At 42.7% G+C, this 18,287-nt stretch overlaps 1 long non-coding RNA gene across 1 annotated transcript; it reads left to right on the top strand.

The window, feature by feature from the left end:
• Positions 1-584: 584 nt before the first annotated feature.
• LOC142826667 (uncharacterized) lies at positions 585-17,820 on the top strand. The gene is made up of 3 exons (XR_012900865.2): positions 585-796; positions 1,827-1,906; positions 17,685-17,820. It is a non-coding gene; the product is annotated as an uncharacterized LOC142826667 (long non-coding RNA).
• Positions 17,821-18,287: the final 467 nt, after the last annotated feature.

Genomic DNA, 18,287 nt, shown 5'->3' with positions numbered 1-18,287 from the left:
AAATTATAATAATTCCTCACTTATATTCCAAAGTGCTGTACAATGACAAATAAGCGTCTTTTCCCCCCTTTTCAGATAGTGAAAGCCATATAAGAGAGAGATGTTCAGTGAATTTTCCAGTGTTACACAAGTCTTTGGCAGAGGTAGGAACAGAACCCAGAGCTCCTAAAGTCTCTTATCATAAGGAATGTAGGAACGCACATCAGAAGCATAAGCTCCAAATGTCCATTTTTCTAGTTCATGTATTCTCAATGGTGGCTTGCTGATATCAGGTTTTAGGACCACAACTTTCTATATGCTTGGATGGGATTTAGTTGTGCAACTCACAGTTTATGACAATATTCTGTTGTTTAAAGCTGTATTTTTGCTATTTTTCTCTTTAAATTATTTGGAATAATGTTTTTTGATTTATGATCTGATAGCAAGGGTGCATTATAGACATTTTAATTTTAAGTCTTCAAATGTGCCTTTGTAGTCCCTACAGTGTGTACCTACAGTGGAAGCCATACATTTTCTGCAGTGCTTATTGTATCACTATGTAAAATTTCAGTGGGACCTTAATATGTTCATTCTGTGTCCACAGCCTTGAAAATGCCACTTTTCTGCAAATATTGAGCTCTGATTTGGATAAACTGGTTTAAGATTCAACAGAAGTGCACAAGCTGCAGAGCACTGTTGAATTATTTTGAGACATTTTTTTCCAAATACATACAATTACTATGTAATGAAGTTGCAGGCAAGAAAGAGCTGGATGGCTGGGGATTTGGTAATAGGATATGGAGCCTTTCATCTCAAGGTACTGTTGCAAAACTGGGCTAGGTTGGTACGAACTGAAAGCTGTTCTCTGTAATTAGTAGGCTTAATCTAGTTCTTAGTGGAAACATTACTTTTGTCATTAATTTTCCTCCTGATTGACAAAGAGCAAAGAGGCCAAGGGTTGAAGAAGGCATGGATGTGAATCACCTTCTCAGATGTTGGAGGGATTCCCTCTGAGCAGGGCTGGCCTTACCATGAGGTGAACTGAGGTGGCCACCTCAAGTGCCAGACTGGAGGGGGGTAGAGGGGAAGGGGCGCCACTAGGACCCAGAGTGTAGAAAATTGTGTCTGCTGCTGGTGCACATGTAGGTAGCAGAGCAGTACCATGAGAGGAGTAGAACAGGAAGAAGGCAGAATTGAGATTTTTGAAAGTTTTGGCCCAAGCTAGGGAGCATGGAGGTGTCATTTGAGCTCCCCACCTCAGGTGCCAAAATGTTGTGGGCCGGCCCTGCCTCTGAGACAGATTTAAGGGATAGAATGAGGGAGCTCATACTTCCATTATTATTGTGGGGGCTATTTTCTAGATAAATGGGGACTTCTGTCTCCAGTGTTATAAATCCAGAACATCTAAGGAGCATTAGGATTCACAATTTTTCTTAAAAAAGAATAAGTACTGAGGTGAATGATCAATTGATATTGCCACTGTGACCCCCAGCACTCCATTAGGAACAATAGCTACACTCTTGAAAGAAAAGAATGGAGAGGATAACATTATATTTTCCTATCAGTATGTGCCAGAGATATGCATATGTCTTTAGAGTATACCACTGCAATCATTATGGACATTGAAACTCATGGATCAGTGTGTATATAGGACAGCACTAAATGTAGTTCATATTCTTGGTCAGTTTCTTTGATTTGTCTATAAAAACTGTGGGAAGAGCAGACAGAAATCCTCTGCCTAGATTTTGCTTTTATTGGTTGCCACTTGTAACAATAACTGAATTCGGTAGATTAAAAGTGTGATGTATTTATACCATATATGATTAACTGAGGCTTTTGTTTGCAAGGCTGAGATTGAAAGTGATTTCCCTGATGATTTCAAAGGCAGGAAGGAGTTTTACACATGTCTTTGAAAGCCACTCTACAAGTAAGTAAAGAATGTAACAATAACATGCAGGTGTGCTCCATCTATAAGTTGATTGTCCTACTTTGCACTAAAATAACTGTTAGGATTGTCTCTGTCCTTGGAAAATGGAGGCCTGGTCTTCACTTAAAATATATGTCGACATGGCTCATTATGGGGAAAATCCACACCCCTGCGTGCCATAACTATGCTTTTCTAACCCACTAGTGTAGATACATCTAGGGTGAGAGAAGAATGCTTCCACTGAGCTACTCTTGTTCAATAAAATCCCTCCCATGGGCCTAGACTGCACCTATACAATAGAATTCTGCCATGGTATCTGTCCTGCATTAGTCCATGTGGTGTAGACATGGCCAGAGATCTGTGTTCCTGCAGCTCAGGAAGCTCACAGGCTAAGCGTAATGGCCCACACGCTGTAGGACTAGAAGGAATTGTTTTGCTTGAATCAATCCATAAGTAATGAACTTCTATGGTACCCCAAAATGATCTTTAGTGAGTGGTGTGGAGGTGTTTATTTTTTTGTTAATATTTCTATTGAGAATTTAAAGAAACACCAAAATATGCAGTTAGGAAGGCCACTAATTGTGTTGTTTATGCACAGTGCAACAGGCACACCTCACACTACTCACTTTAGTTAATGTTGCGAAATGGTTTCTGTTATAAATTATTTTCATACACCTCAAGGCCTGAGTCTCCACTCTCACCCTCCTTTACCTTTACTCCTTGGATGGAGTTACCCTAAATCTAAGGAGAATCCGGCTCAATAGGTACTGTACTTTAAGTCACTGTATGGCAGTGTCTGAGCAGTGTGTCCAGCCTCTTGACAGCCTCGTCATCAGCCATGTGAAGAGCCAGCAGCCTGCCAAAGTACGTCAGCTGGCACTCGTGAAGGAAATATGACAGCCTGAAGTTGATTGCATCTATATTGCGGGTTATTAGGGAGACTCCTATTTAAAGACACTGGTCACACACAGTTGCCCTGTCTTGTTCAAAACTAGTTCAGGGATCACCGCATGTGCCTTGGCAGGTCAAAACCTGGTGGGCAAATGGTTGTGTCGGTGATGAGAGATTGATTAATGACTATTGTCATGGGCTGTGGGTGAACCCCTGGCTTGGGGAGGCTATCGCCCTAGCACCACTTCTTCTTTAGGCCCCACCGGAGTCCAGCCTCATCCCCATTGTGGTCATTGGGTCCCTATCCTGTGCCCCTAGCATCCCCACCATTGTAACCACTAGCCCCTGCTTCCTGGCCCCGAAGCCTGGGGTTACCAGGTAGCATGACACCAGCCCAGCTGGCCCTAGAGCATGGGCAGGCCAGGAAGTGCAGCCCCTTCCTTCCCAGCCCCAGAGTGCAGGGACTGGACAGCTCAGCCCCAGCCTTCTTGGCCCCAGAGTGTAGGAGGCAGCCAGCAATGTCCTGGCCCCCAGCGCCTGTCCTGGAGTGCAAGGAGGCTGGGCAGCACAACCTCAGCCCTGGAGTATCAGGAAGCCTTGTATCGCAGCCCCAGCCTTTCTAGCCCCAGAATGCAGGAAACCAGGCAGCCAGCAGAACTGGAAGCAGGAGTGGAGCTGGGCGCAGTGTGAGACTGGGCCAGACCTGGCAGTTTGGGGAGGGTTAGCTCCCTCTGCCTCTGATACTGCTGCCACCCATGGCTATGTTTAGACTGCAGAGCTTTTCCGGGATACCTTGGGTATCCCAGAAAAGCTCTGCTGCATCCAAGGAACGTGTTTGCTTTTTCAGAACAGTTTCCAAAAAAAGTGGACGTGGTTTTTTGGCATCTCTGTATTCCTCTCGGTGAGAAGAATAAGGGATGTTTTGAAACAGGAGTTTTTTCTGAACTTTGGCCCCATGTAGACAGGCCAAATTTTGGAAAATGCTCTTTCGGAAAATAAGGGGAAGAAGATACGCGAATTGTGTATCTTTTTCCAACTTTTCTCTGCAGTGTAGACATAGACCATGACTGTTGTCACTGACCACTTATTATGGCAAGCAGATTCCACTGACATGTCCTGTGGTGACATCAGAGACCATAGAAGGAATCTAAAAGACAGGCATACTGGTGTGTGGTTAAAGAGATCAGTGTCACTGCTCTCACTGAACTTGGCCAGGGCTCAGGAGCAGGATGGAAACTCCTTCACAGTGAATATGGGGCAGTGCTATGTTACTAAGTGCTGGCAGCCATGGCAACATAGTTGCATGTAAAGTCCTGGTAACAATGTGCATAGTTTTGTTACTCTGCACATGAGCCAGCCTCTAAGATGAGTGACACAAGGTGAGGTGCCGCACAGTACTCTGCTGTTGAATAGCAGAGGGTAAGGTCTAATGTTCTTAGTATCCAGGCACTTGAACATCAGCAGTAACTTTAATTCATGCAGTAATATTAATTTGAGAAATTGCAGTTTGAATTATATTTTAGTGTATGCAACAGATGATGTGTAGTGATATAATAAGTTCAGCTTTGAGAAAAAAAATGTTACCACAAAACTGCGTACCCTTTTGGATGATCCTTTGATACGTCTTCCATATTTTGAAAATTTATCCATTTCATCACCTTTTGCAATGGGAAACATACTAAAACAAGCTTTAACCCATGATAATTGTCTTACATAATAATAATAATAATAATAATAATAATAATAATAATAATAATAATAATAAAAGCTTGACGTGCCTCTTTGCACTATATTAGTGCTAATTTGTACAGGCAATTGTCTGTTGTCATGAAATTTAAACAGCTACCCCCAGAGATAAGTAAACAATGATACAGACTAGTTCCCTACAGCTGTTGTCACTAATTACTGTTATTTTGGAATTGTTCTTCCCTAGGTTCTACCATTGCTGTAGATAGATTGTCAGTGCAGTAAGTGAGGCTAAATGAAATTGTAACTCTTGTACAAAATTTCGTATCTTGTCATATGCAATTTATAATCTGATAAATGAGGTATTATCTTAATATTCAGTCAGGCATGTGTCTTGATATTTGGGGGTGGGGTAGCTGAATTTTATTGAAATGCCAGGTCTATATCTAACTGCTTTTCATTGCTAAAGTGAACAGGCAGGGCTGCTGACAGAAATGCTGGGCCCCTGGGCAAGATGGAAGGGTGGTTCTGGGGCTTTGGAAGGGGTGGAGCCTCTGGCAGAAGTGATGGGACTGGGGCTAGCCTCCTCCAGCCAGCCTTCAGCTCTACCTGGCCCTGACAGCAATTACAAGGGTCTAGGGCAGCTGCCCCTTTTGCGCCATCAGCAGCCCTGCATGCCCACCACTGCTGCTGGCCCAGCATGGCATTGCCACATGGATGTGGAACTGGACCACTGGTGACTGCTGGATGGTGCACACAGCACTCACAAGCCACCATGCCCACAATTTAAATTGCCATGATTTAAAAGTGGCAGGGAGCTCCGAGGGCCCTTTTAAGTAGCCTGGGCCCCTGGGTAATTGCCTATTTTGCCCTCCCTGTCCGCAGCCCCGTGAACAGCAGAATAGCTATGATCTAAAGATAGGCCCAAATGACTGTTTTTAATGTTCAGATCTGAATCTTGATCTAAATCCAGGTTTCCCAAATGTTCAGAGCCAGAAGAGAAATCAGAGTCTCCACCATTGTGGAGATGGATTCAAGCAGCTGAGTTCAGATTAAGATATGGCTCAGAAGCTGAACTCGGAAATTCAGAGTAGGTTCAAATTGGAACACCTGATCAAAATAACATGCTAAGCAACTAGAGTTTGTAATAAATCACTCTTCTTCAGGCAAAGACACTGTGTCTAAATATGGTCTGTTGAAATCAGTATAAGTATATAATGCATATATATTCTCCCATTGTTAAGAGAGGGGAAGGATAAAGTAGGCACCCAGGTAACACAGTGATGGGCATGATATGAGAAACAAGAGATAGATATGGTAAGGCTGTTGGCATTTGGAATTGTAGAAAGATGATCCTAACACATTCTTTCCTATTTCATTTTAAGCCCTAGTCAATGCTGGGTAGATGACAGTTGGTTGAGATTTTTGACGAAACATTTTTTCAATTGGAAAATGCCCATTTGTCAAAACTCAAACTTTTTATGGAAAAAGGTTCTGGTGATTTTTAAAAACATTTTAACAATAAAAAAAAGGAAATTCCACATTTCTGGTTTGACATGCCTTTGTGTTGCAACATACAGTTAAACCGTACTAAAATATATTTTAAATGGTCTAAACTGAAATCAAATGTTTTGAAATTGTTCCTAAACATTCCAATTGACTGGAACCCATCTTTTTCCACTAAAAAAAAAATCAGTTTCTGAAAAATTCTAAAGATTTTGATTTTTTTATCCCAATTCACCTAGTGTGAATACTCATACGATACCCATATGAGAGAAATGAGCTCTACAGTTCCAAGTTATGATTTAAGAGTGCCAGTATATTGTGACATAATAAGCCATTTCTACTTTGCACAGTTATGTGAAGGTCATTCATTCCTGCTGTGCAGTGTTTGCAGAGAGCCAGAGGCACGTGTCCAGCTTATGCCCCATACCAGTGTCAAAACAGTATTATTGTGTGAGCCATACCAACTGTCAAGGTCATGTACCTCTTGCTATATTTATAGCAGTGGCTCAGTGTCACCAAACAGGGGTATGTTAAGTACCTACAACACTAGCAGTTCTCCAAATGCATTCCCTTTCCACTTGCTGTTGTGACTCCCACCACCTGTGTTGCTCCTGTATTAGCCCTTTACTCTGCTGTATCACACCTTATATTGTTCCTCTAAGAGCTAAGGAGCCCACAGGGGCAGAATGGGTGAGTCTGTGAATGGGAACCATTCCAGGAATACTTGCAAAGAATGTTCTGTGAAATGATGTTAGTGAATCATCACTGAGCCAATGCCCCTGCATGATGCAAAAGGAAACAGTGCTGCCTTTCTGAGATGTGAAACTAAACTTCTGGCCAGTTAGGGTTATGAATGATCTTTTTGCAAAAACAGCCAGTTTCACATCCTTTTGATTCTGGAAGTCACAAAGAAGCTGCAGGTTATCATATAATTTAGACCCAGGTGTTTCTTGGCTGGTACATTTTTTTAGAGATGCTTCATATATCATTGAACAAGACTGCCAGTGTTCCCCTGCAGGAGGGCAACCTAACAGCATCTCTTAAAAGAAGTGGTTGTTGGGTCCATGTTTCAGGAGCCATCTCTTCATGCTAATTATCTCACAAACTATCACTCTTTCGGCGTGGAAGATTATTAGTTAGAACAGCAATCATTGCCTGATTAGTTAAATGGGTCAGTAATTACTACGTTCTTACACATATCATTTATGCTTGAAGATAGGGATCAAGGTGCTTCTTCTCCACTCCGGGACATTTTTCCAGTGCAGAGAATTAACTTGAAAAAGCTCATCATTATCAATGTCCCTCATGGCTTAAATCTTTAAATGCCTTAACTGACACACTGTCCAATTCCCCTGCCTTCTCCTGTTTCATCTTCTTTACACCACTCTCTGAGTCTCCACCATTGTGAGTGGTCTTGTGGGGGTGTTGCTTTTGCATACTTCTCTCCACACTTGCTTAGCATTCTCTTTGGCGAGCAGTTCTCAGAAAACTGCTGCCACCTCCTAATGATTCCACCATCTTCCCTCAGCACTTTTCCATTTTTACCTTTTGACATATGCTGCACCCCTCAAGCCCTCTGTGCTTCTTTGTCTAATTGTGGCTAGTCTACATATTCCTTTCTCCACATGTCTGTTGAGCTCTGATTCGATAATCCAGTCCTCAGCTTGTGGTACTTCACTCCTCACTTGGCCCAGCACTGCCTAGAATGTCTCCTTCTCCTCAATTGTACAATCAACTTGCAGCGTATAATTAGGCCTGTGGATGGGTGGTGGGAGGCAAAGGGGACCAACTGCCCAAGGGCCTGGTGATTCAAAAGGGCCTGGGGTTCCCGGCTGCCGCTACCACTATTGTGGGAGTAGTGGTGGTTGAAGCCCCAGGCCCTGCTTCCGGGGAACCAGGGGGGGGGCACTCTGGACAGATCTCAGTGCAGTCTGGAATTGGTGCTCTGGGTGGCCCTGAGGAGTGGCTGCCCCAGCCCTACCCCTTCCACCTGAGGCCCTGCCTTTTCTAGGAGCTTGGAGCAGGGGTCCCCACCACCACTTTGTCCAGGGGCCCAGCAAGTCTTCTTGGCCCCTTGCATGTAAAACATTTACTCTCTTCTCATTGCTATTCTTTCCTCAGCCAGTTACTCTACCTTTGGAAATCCACCATCTTATCCTATAATATTCCTGCTGCAATTTTTCTACTTGCTATTGAGCCAGGGTACATTAGATTGTAACTTTCCTAATGTTCATGGACTTTGACCCCTTCCATTTTTGTCCCTTGTATTAAACCAGTTTGTCTTTTCACCATGTTGGCTACTTCTCGTGATTTCCTAGTCCTTGTCCCCACATTCAGGGAAGCCAAACACTATGCTTGGGCTCACCTCTCTAACAACATGCATCAAGTATGTGTGGGCCTTTTCCACACCTGCCCGTCAAAGTGGTCACATGTCGTTTCAGGGAGACTCTCTAGCATTGTACTAATATACTCCATGGAGATGAAGATTCCTAGAGTCAGATGTTCTTGGTTTGAAATCAGAGTCCCTTCTCCAAGGTAGATTGCCTACCATGACCAAGGTGCTCCATCTGCCTGGAGCAATCTACTTCTCAATCTGCCAAACAGACACCTTTCACACCCATATCTGTGAATATGTCTCGAGCCCCAAGACAGAGTACTTGGTTCAGATTTCTGAGTCTTAAGCCTCCCAGGACCTTGGATATCTCACTTCACTGCTCTGTGCCTCCGTTTCTCCATCCATAAAACAGGCAGTACTTGTCACAGCTGTAGTTGAGCACTCTCTTGGCCACTCACCAGACTTGTTGTAAAGGGATCCAGCTACTGAATCACTGTGGTTTTTTTAAGCCTCAGAAGTTTGAACCAAGGGTACTTCCCCTGACTGGAGCCTTTAAACGCTCACAGGATATAGTTCTGTCTAGCACCCATTCCTGGTAGTGGAAGCCTCAACTCAGTTCTAGACCTGAACTCTGTGGCTGACCGTAGCATCCAAAGTTCCTGGAACACTGATGAAGTTTAAACATGGACTTGGCTTCAAGCATTTCAGCTCATGTCTACTTTGTATTATTTTTATACAATTACCAGATAAATCGAACCGTACAAGAAAAACAAGGTACAGTTTATTTCTGCTAACCTCTGTGCCCATGAAACACATTCACCTATGTACATCCTAAAAATATGTATAGTCAAATATAATTTCCCCCATCCAAATATAATTTTCCCTATAGCATTTGGCTGTCAAAAAAGCAATGCTACAAATTAAACAAGTCTTTAAGGTGCTGCAAAACTATTTGTTGTTTTTAAAGTTTTTCCAGGTACAGACTAACTCGGCTATCCCTCTGCAACAAATTAAAGCAGTTATATGATGAAGAGGGAACAATCATTTCAAGTTTTAACTTGGTCTCTAACATGCATATCTGCATGCATGTGTGGTAGGGAATTTCACAGCCTGCTGTTCAACAGGACTTAATCCAGCTCCCATTGACTTTAATGGGAGTTGGACTGGCTCCAAAGGGCAAATCATTCTTGCTTGAGTTATGGGCCTGCTTTTATGATTAAGGGACTGGATTGTGCAGTCTTGCTGTCTTGAGGACATATACTCCACATATGGGCTCATTTACCTCAGTGATACTCCTTATGGAATAAGGGTATGTCTACACTACCCTGCTAGTTCGAACTAGCGGGGTAATGTAGGCATACCGCACTTGCAAATGAAGCCTGGGATTTGAATTTCCCGGGCTTCATTTGCATAAGCGGGGCGCCGCCATTTTTAAAACCCCGCTCGTTCGAACCCCGTGCAGCGCGGCTACACGGGGCACGAACTAGGTAGTTCGAACTAGGAAGCCTCGTGGAATGAGGAGTAACGGTAGTTCGAACTAGGAAGCCTAGTTCGAACTACCTAGTTCGTGCCCCGTGTAGCCGCGCTGCACGGGGTTCGAACGAGCGGGGTTTTAAAAATGGCGGCGCCCGGCTTATGCAAATGAAGCCCGGGAAATTCAAATCCCGGGCTTCATTTGCAAGTGCGGTATGCCTACATTATCCCGCTAGTTCGAACTAGGAGGGTAGTGTAGACATATCCTTAGGGTATGTCTACACTACCCCGCTAGTGCGAACTAGCGGGGTAATGTATGCATACCGAACGTGCAAATGAAGCCCGGGATTTGAATTTCCCGGGCTTTATTTGCATAAGCCGGCCGGCGCCATTTTTAAATGCCGGCTTGTTTGAACCCCGTGCCGCGCGGCTACACGCGGCACGGGCTAGATAGTTTGGAATAGCTTGCTAGTCCGAACTATCTAGCCCATGCCGTGTGTAGCCGCGCGGCACGGGGTTCGAACAAGCCGGCATTTAAAAATGGCGCCGGCTGGCTTATGCAAATAAAGCCCGGGAAATTCAAATCCCGGGCTTCATTTGCACGTTCGGTATGCATACATTACCCCGCTAGTTCGCACTAGCGGGGTAGTGTAGACATACCCTAAGATACTAGTCAGTGTTGGTACATACCATAATATGTCCCAAGGAAAGAAGTCTGTTGTCCCTGGTGATTGCTGCTGTAAGTGGATGATGATGCATGAGAAAGAACATTATAAGTAATCAGTTTTTAAATATTCCCTCCCATGAATGCAAAAACATTTCTTCACAGACTAAATTAAGGACTGTGTGTGCAATCATGTCATTAAAGCGGTTAGAGAATGGCTTTTACAGATATTTCCTTGTTCTCAAAAATCTATTAAATCAATTTGTTTGCTAGGCAGACTGTCTAAACAAATGACCCTATTTAAAATTAAACTCATACAGAAGTAAGCTGGTTAGGAAGCAAGTGAAGCAAAGACAAAAATAAGAATATAAATATTTGTTTCCCTTCATTGTGAGAGGGTTGTGTTGCATTCCAGGCTGCATGTGCTTCTGATCTTTCCCAGCAGTAGGATGCAAAAAGAGTCCCCGAAAGGCACAGAAAAGTCATAACTAGAAAGAGGATGCTGCGCTAGTCAAAAGAGAATAGATTAATGTAACCACATTTTAATAAGTATGGCATTGCTACAGGAACACCTGCACTGCACTAGTCATTGTCCCCCAAATATAGGAAGATATGACCCTTCCCCAAAGGACATGAAATTTCTGCAACTCATTCTCCATGGGCAACCAGACAGGACCCCATTGGCTTTGATGAGGTGCTGCTTGGATGCAGGATCCTACCAGCGCGATGCTCAGTGCAAAATTGGGGCCTGCGAAGATATTCCCAAGCAAAGAGCAGCAGAGAAGAGTAAAGCACAGAATCACTTTTTTTGTTTGTTTTTAGTATAAATAGCAGCTGCCCTCAATTGTGAGCTGGTTGGCAAATGTTTTCTTCACACCCATGGAAAATGTCAACAAAAACATCAAGTGTCCATTTTACTGACATTTTCACTGGAAAAGGTTTCCTTTCTTGAAAAAAATGAAGATTGATATCTGTTATTTTTGGTAACAAAAACTGATTTGGGGATGTGTGTGTCAAAAACAGTCAAAATCCAAACAAATTTTAGATAGAAACTGAAAAGTTCTGGGCCAATTTTTTCTGGCATTTTATTTTCTAGTAAAGAAATCAATTTTTTTCAAGGAAAGCAAACAGTCTGAGAAGACCTTCAGTTTGTGAAAACCCCCGTTTTCAATAAAATGAGTTTGGACAGAACATTTTCAATCTGCCTTCTAGCACAGTGATTTTATTGACTGTCTTCTCCCCCCCCCCCTTTCTTTTTGTGGTGGATGTCAGACCTGGAAATATTTAACCATGGCTAGTGGTTTCTTCCCTTAGGTCTATGAAGTCACTACTATGAAATAGTTTTTATCCCCTGCATGTGAGAGGATTGCTTGTACTGTTGAGCCACTATTTGGTTGTCTTTGCTTTCCTCTGTCCAGACCCAGTAACAACAATCTAGGTAAACAGGATTGTCTTTCAGATCAATTTCCAGTGGCCCAGGCATTTTAACTTCAACTCAACCTTTGAGGTCACAGGATCATATTCTGCACAAACCGATAGCTGATTAAACTTGAAGACACCAGCTGGGTTACTCAGATTTACACTCTGACATGTAATCCTTTCTTCTCCTGGTATTCCCAAAATGTGAATCTTTCACATTTGGGCAGTATTGCCTAAGGTTTTTGGAGGACAGCTTGCCTGAAAAATAATTGGTGAACACTACTGCTTCTTTTGTCGTTTATCCTTCAATTTCACCTCATCCTCCACACTAACAAGGTACATATCCTTCAGATCTAATTTGCCATTGAGATTATTGTTTTAGGTTTTGATTTAGGAAAGCATCATGAGTCAGGACAGCATATAAGCATAATCGTGAATTCAATAGGACATAAGCACATCCTTAAATCCTACCCCAAACTGGGACAGATTTAAGCACAAGCCTAAATGCTTTCCTGAATTTTGTCCATAGAAGAAATAAAATCAAAATGCTAAGTAAATTATGGCAAGAAAACACTAAATTGAGATAGAAAATTAGAACTACTGAATCAAAATCAAATTTTCAGGGTTCAAATGTTAGTCTAGCAAATATCCAGGTGAGATTTGTGTTTATTCCAGAGGAAACAAGCAGGAAAACAGTATCAAAAGGATCCTGGCATCGCAACACCAGCAGTGATTTTGGCATTGGGTAATTTTAAGCTTTGCTTTCCCCACCCACCCTTAACAATATTGTCCAATATTTTTGTAAGAACTCTGGAATCTGGCTCCCAATTGTGGCCCCTTTATGTCTGTGAAGGTGCTGCAGTGGCCGCATGGAAAACTCTGCCAGTGCAGAGGCAGTGCAGACTCAACATACATAATTAGCTGCCACAGCTCTATGGTGACTCCATGTAGGGAACTGCTGAGAAGGAATGGCAAGAGCACTCTGAACTCTAGCCGCACTAGACGGCAGATGAAAGTGATCAGATAGCAAGGGTGAAACACATTATTTTGGGGGAATACAGTTGTGTATATAAGACAAACCCCAAATATTGGGATACTCCTGATACTATAGGGACATCTGGTCACCCTACTGCAGCTCAGGCCATGAACAATCCAAACTAGACAGCCTACCACAAATTACAGCAACCTCAGGCTAGGTTCTGAGAGGCACTAAGGTCTATGCTTTGCCTCCCCAACTCCCAAGCTGAAGTTGGTCTACTGTGCCTCCTAAGAGGTGCAGCATAGAATTGGGTTCTATATTTTACAACAGTATTTTGCAGTGTTCACTGAGATGACCACCGAATGCACTTGTGAGGTTTTGTTCCTTTTAAATAAGGGTATCACTCCAAGCATACTGAATTAAGAAAAAATTAAACTCGGTCACGTCTCAGTGCAGTACAGCCATCACAGGAATTAAACAGAATCAGATAGGTACTCTCACAATGCCCCTCCTCCTCACACCACAATGGAAAACAGGAAGCTAGGTTGCAGTGAAATAGAGAAGATGGCTGCAAATTGAAAAGTTTAGGTAACATACCGTATTTTCCGGTGTATAAGGCTACTGGGCGTATAAGACGACCCCCTAATTTTTTAGTTAAAAGATAGGGTTTCATCTTATACCCCAGCGCCCCTCCGCCTCCCCAGCTTTGCTCCCAGTGTCCCTGGTCTGCTGGAGACGGTCCCCAGCAGACCAGGGACACCGGGAGCAAAGCCTCTGAGGACGTCCCGGCAGCGGGACAGCCCCAGTGCGCCTGGGCTGCCCCGCCGCCGGAGCCCCCCCGCTGCCGACTTCCCCCGAGGCTTTGCAAAGCTGCGGAGGGGCTCCGGCGGCGGGGCAGCCCAAGCGCGCCTGGGATGCCCCGCCGCCGGCTTCCCCCGAGGCTTTGCAAAGCTGCAAAGCTGTATACCCAGCGTATAAGACGACCCCCGATTTTTGGGGGATGTTTTTTAACATCAAAAGTCGTCTTATATGCCGGAAAATACGGTAGTCACACAGTTCGGTGCGTTTGCTCTTTTTCCACTGCAGCAGTGAAGTAGTGGCACATGAACAGTTCATAACTATACCTGAGTGAATAATTGATTTTTTGGTTCTGTGGCCAAACCCAAAAACCTGCAAAAAAAATATTGGTTTGTTGAAAACTGAAACTAATTTTTCTCTCCAATATGATAAATCAAAAACAACAACAAAAAATTTTGTTTAGATTAAGCAAACTATTTAAAATGTTGATTTGAATTAACATACAATTTAGAAACTGAAATGAAAAGTAAAAAATTGGTTGTTTCAAAAACGTGGACAAAACATTTAGACGAGGATCATCGATTAATAGCGGTTAGCTCAAAAAAAATCTCATACAAGTACCATAATCCAATCTTTTTATTGTAAAAGTTCAACTTATAAAATGTAGACTTTTTTGTTACATAACTGCACTCAAAAACAAAGCAATGTAAAACTTTAGAGCCTACAAGTCCACTCAACCGTACTTCTTATTCAGCCATTCACTAAGACAAACAAGTTTGTTTACATTTATGGGAGATAATGATACCTGCTTCTTATTTAAAATGTCACTTGAAAATGAAAACAGGTGTTTGCATGGCACTTTCATAGCCAGCATGGCAAGATATTTACATGCCAGATATGCTAAACATTCGTATGCCCCTACATGCTTCAACCACCATTTCACAGCGTATGCTTGCAAGCTGATGATGCTTGTTACCTGCATTCCGTCATATATTTCATGCTATAGCAGAATCAGATGATGACCCTGGACATGTTATTCATTTTAAGAACACTTTAACTGTAGATTTGACAACATGCAAAGAAGGTATCAATGTGAGATTTGTAAAGATAGCCATAGTACTTGACCTAATGTTTAAGAATCTGCAGTGCCTTCCAGAATCTGAAAGAATCCAGTCATGAAACATGCTTTTAGAAGTTTTAAAGAGCAACACTCTGATATGGAAACTACAGAACTCAAACCGCTAAAAAAGAAAATCAATCTTTTGCTGGTGGCATCTGATTCAAGATCATGAAAGTGAACCTGCATGGATGTGCACTGATTTGAATCATTATTGAGCAGAACCCATCATCAGTATGGAAACACAAATTCTGGAATGGTAGTTGAAGTATATAGGGACATTTGAATCTCTAGCACATCTGGTATGTAAGTATCTTACTAATCAGTTGCAGTGCCATGCTGATGCCTGTTCTCACTTTGTTGGTCTTCGTGATTGGCTGAATAAGAAGCAGGAGCAAGTGGAATTGTAGGCTTTGAAATTTTACATGGTTTTATTTTTAATGCAGGTTTTTTGCACATAATTCTACATGTGTAACTTCAGCTTTCATAATAAAGAGATTGCACTGTAGTACTTGTATGAGATGAACTGAAAAATACTATTCCATTTTTATAGCACAAATATTTTGTTCTGTGTTGTAATTGAAATCAAGATATTTTAAAATGTAGAAAACATCCAAAATATTTAAATAAATGGTTTTCCATTATTTTTTAATTGCACAGTTATTCACTATTAATTTTTTAATTGCTCTATAGCCCCAATTTAGACATTTCTGAAAGATCAGGGTTTTTTCAGCTAAAACTATTTGCATTAATGGTTAACACATTACAAAAACAATTTCTCCTTTCTGAATATTCACATCTTCAGACTTAATGCTAGGAATGACCTACTTCCATCCTGACTTGATTAGCTTCATTAACACAAACAACTTCCTCCTGGTATATAATCCTGCTTCTAGAACTTCTACTCCAATTCGTCTGATGAAGTGGGTTTTACACACAAAAACTTATGCCCCACTAAATCTGTTAGTGTCAAATGAGCCACAGAACTCCTTGTTGTTTTTGCAGATACAGACTAACACAGCTGCCCCTCTGAGACTGTGTTCCTCAGTAATGGCCTTTATATTGGGAGTTGTTAGATATAAAAGCAAACCAAAAAGGAACACCCTGTCCAGCTTGCTGAACATATGGCTGGCCCAATGAATGGGGAATTTGGTGAGGCAGAGAGTAATTACTCTTACTGGATTTGCATGAGACATGTTAGTTTCAGTTTGCACAGGTTTCAGTCTGCATAGTTTCCACTCTCTCTGAGTTTCTCAAATTTCCCTTCCTCCCATTCATTCAAACCCAATGGGAGTGACAAATCTCAAAACCAGAAAATGTCATGCTCAGGATATGAGTTAGTAAGAATTTGCAAGGGATGGTTCAACCCACAGTCCTCCTATTCTAGGCCAAAGTGTCACAAGTTTCATTATGAAACCAAATAAAACAAAATCAATCTGCACAATGAGTGCTCATCCAGAGGCAGGAGGCATTTCTACTTTGAATTGCAATGTAGGCCTCACAGTCCCCCACCCCCACATTACTTCCTATGCAACTCAGTCACTCTCATTTCCTTTTTCAGCCAACTAAGGTTTTCTTTTCGTTGTGAGAGCAGCACAGTGTCATAACTGTGGCTGAGGTGAAAGGGTCTGATACATCAGAGCACGTAATGCCAACACCTCACTGCTGCATGGAAGAAGCAATGGAAAAGATGGTACTTGTAATATTATGGTGCCCTGTGTAATATTATGTCTCTATTTTGACTTAATAAAAGGCCTGGGTTCTAGAACAACATACCTGTGAGCAGGCCTCATGCCAGCACTTCAGATAGTAAGAACATGTACAGGCAGAATGAATGCACATTAAGTACGGTGTTAAAAGCATGATTTTCAGCCAATAAGGTTGAATTGTCTGTGCATGCTAATCTTTCATGCCTGGACATGCTCTGGATAAATAGATTTCATACACTAATCCACCCCTGAGTTGGATTGACTTTCAGAAGTAAAAAATAGCTTCCATGAGGGTGTAAAGCAGGAGATTAGTGAGTCTGAATCAGGCACAGTGTTATTGGTGGAGGGAAAGGACTGAGAAGAGGTATAAAAACAGTGTTTTCCAGCTTTTTGTCTCTCCCCAAATCATGGCAGTATTGTATAGGCTACTTGGAAGCAGGGGTCCACTGCGTCTGCAGAAAAGAGGAACTCCTTCTATGCCTGTTTCCAAAGTAGCGGGCATGACCATGATCTAGCAGTCTTTAATATGGCTAGCTAATTTGCACACTAACCCATTGCACACACTGGGCCAAAATTTCTGCTCCATCCAGTTTCTGCTGATCACTGATTCTCTGCCCCAGCCATGGATGAAGGCAGAGCAGATTGGAGATTGCTCAAATGTATGGTAGCTGGCAGAGCCCCCCAAAGTATCATCCACTGCCAGGAAACTGTCAGAGCTGAACACTGCCATGTCTCCTCCCCACTTCTCCTCCACCTTTACCATGTGCCCTGTGTGAGAGGGATGGGAGAGTGGCTTAGCAGCTGTATCCACTGGGGTCTTTCCCATGTTGGAAGATCCCTAGTTAAGGGGATATGATCAGTCTCAGCTCTCTTCTGTACCACTGGCAGTGTAAAGGGAGCAGAGCTGAACAAAAATCTGCCCTACTAATCCTACATACTAGATACCCAAAACAAGTAACTGCACATCTAAGCACCCCACGATGCTGGCAGACGAGGTGTCAGCTCACGCCAATGCCCCAGGCCTAAACACTGGAAAATGCATAGCTGGAAACCAGCTTGCCTTCCCTGTGGTTAATATAGTTAAAATAAATATTAGTGTTATGACGTTGTGTTTAAACTTTATGGTAATAGAATTATTGTAGGATGCTGAATGTATTATTATCCCTACTTATAATATCTGTATCCCGTATTGTTTTCTAAGCTAAAGGAAGGAAGAAGGAGCACTGGGGGCCAGAGGAAGTGATTTAAGGACATGTTGAAGGCAAACATGAAAAAGTATGACATTGGTGTTGACACTTGGGAGAACCTTGCCCAGGAGCGTCCCTAGTGGAGAGCAGTAATCCCTGAGGGGGTGGCGCAATTTGAGAGGTTCTGCCACAGCACAGACGAGGAGAAGCAGAGAAGGAGAAAAGAGCTGCAAAAACTGCCCCATGTCCCTCCAACAGCCACTAGCACCTGTCACTTCTATGATAAGACTTGCGGCTCCAGAATCGGGCTGGTCAGCCATCAACAGATCCACAAATAGGAGGGTGACAGGAAGACGTTCTACTCATTATCGAGTGACCGCTGAGAGAGAGTCTGTAACTCTAAACTGGTTGTTCGGAAGCTCAAACTCAAATGGGGGAGGGAAGGGGAACTGTTGAAATCATACATAAAGTGTGACTTCATGAACAGGCTGGTTAGTGCCGGAGGTGGGAGTTACACTTGTTACTTTGTCTCAGAGGGGAAGCTGTGTTAGTCTGTAACTTTAAAAAACACTAAAGAGTCCTGCAGCATCTTAGGTCATGTCTACACGGGGGCGTTA

This window comes from Pelodiscus sinensis, chromosome 1 (genome assembly GCF_052426305.1).
Source record: "Pelodiscus sinensis isolate ZL-2025 chromosome 1, ASM5242630v1, whole genome shotgun sequence".
NCBI lineage: Eukaryota > Metazoa > Chordata > Testudines > Trionychidae > Pelodiscus > Pelodiscus sinensis.
This window is presented reverse-complemented; position numbering and strand designations above follow the sequence as displayed.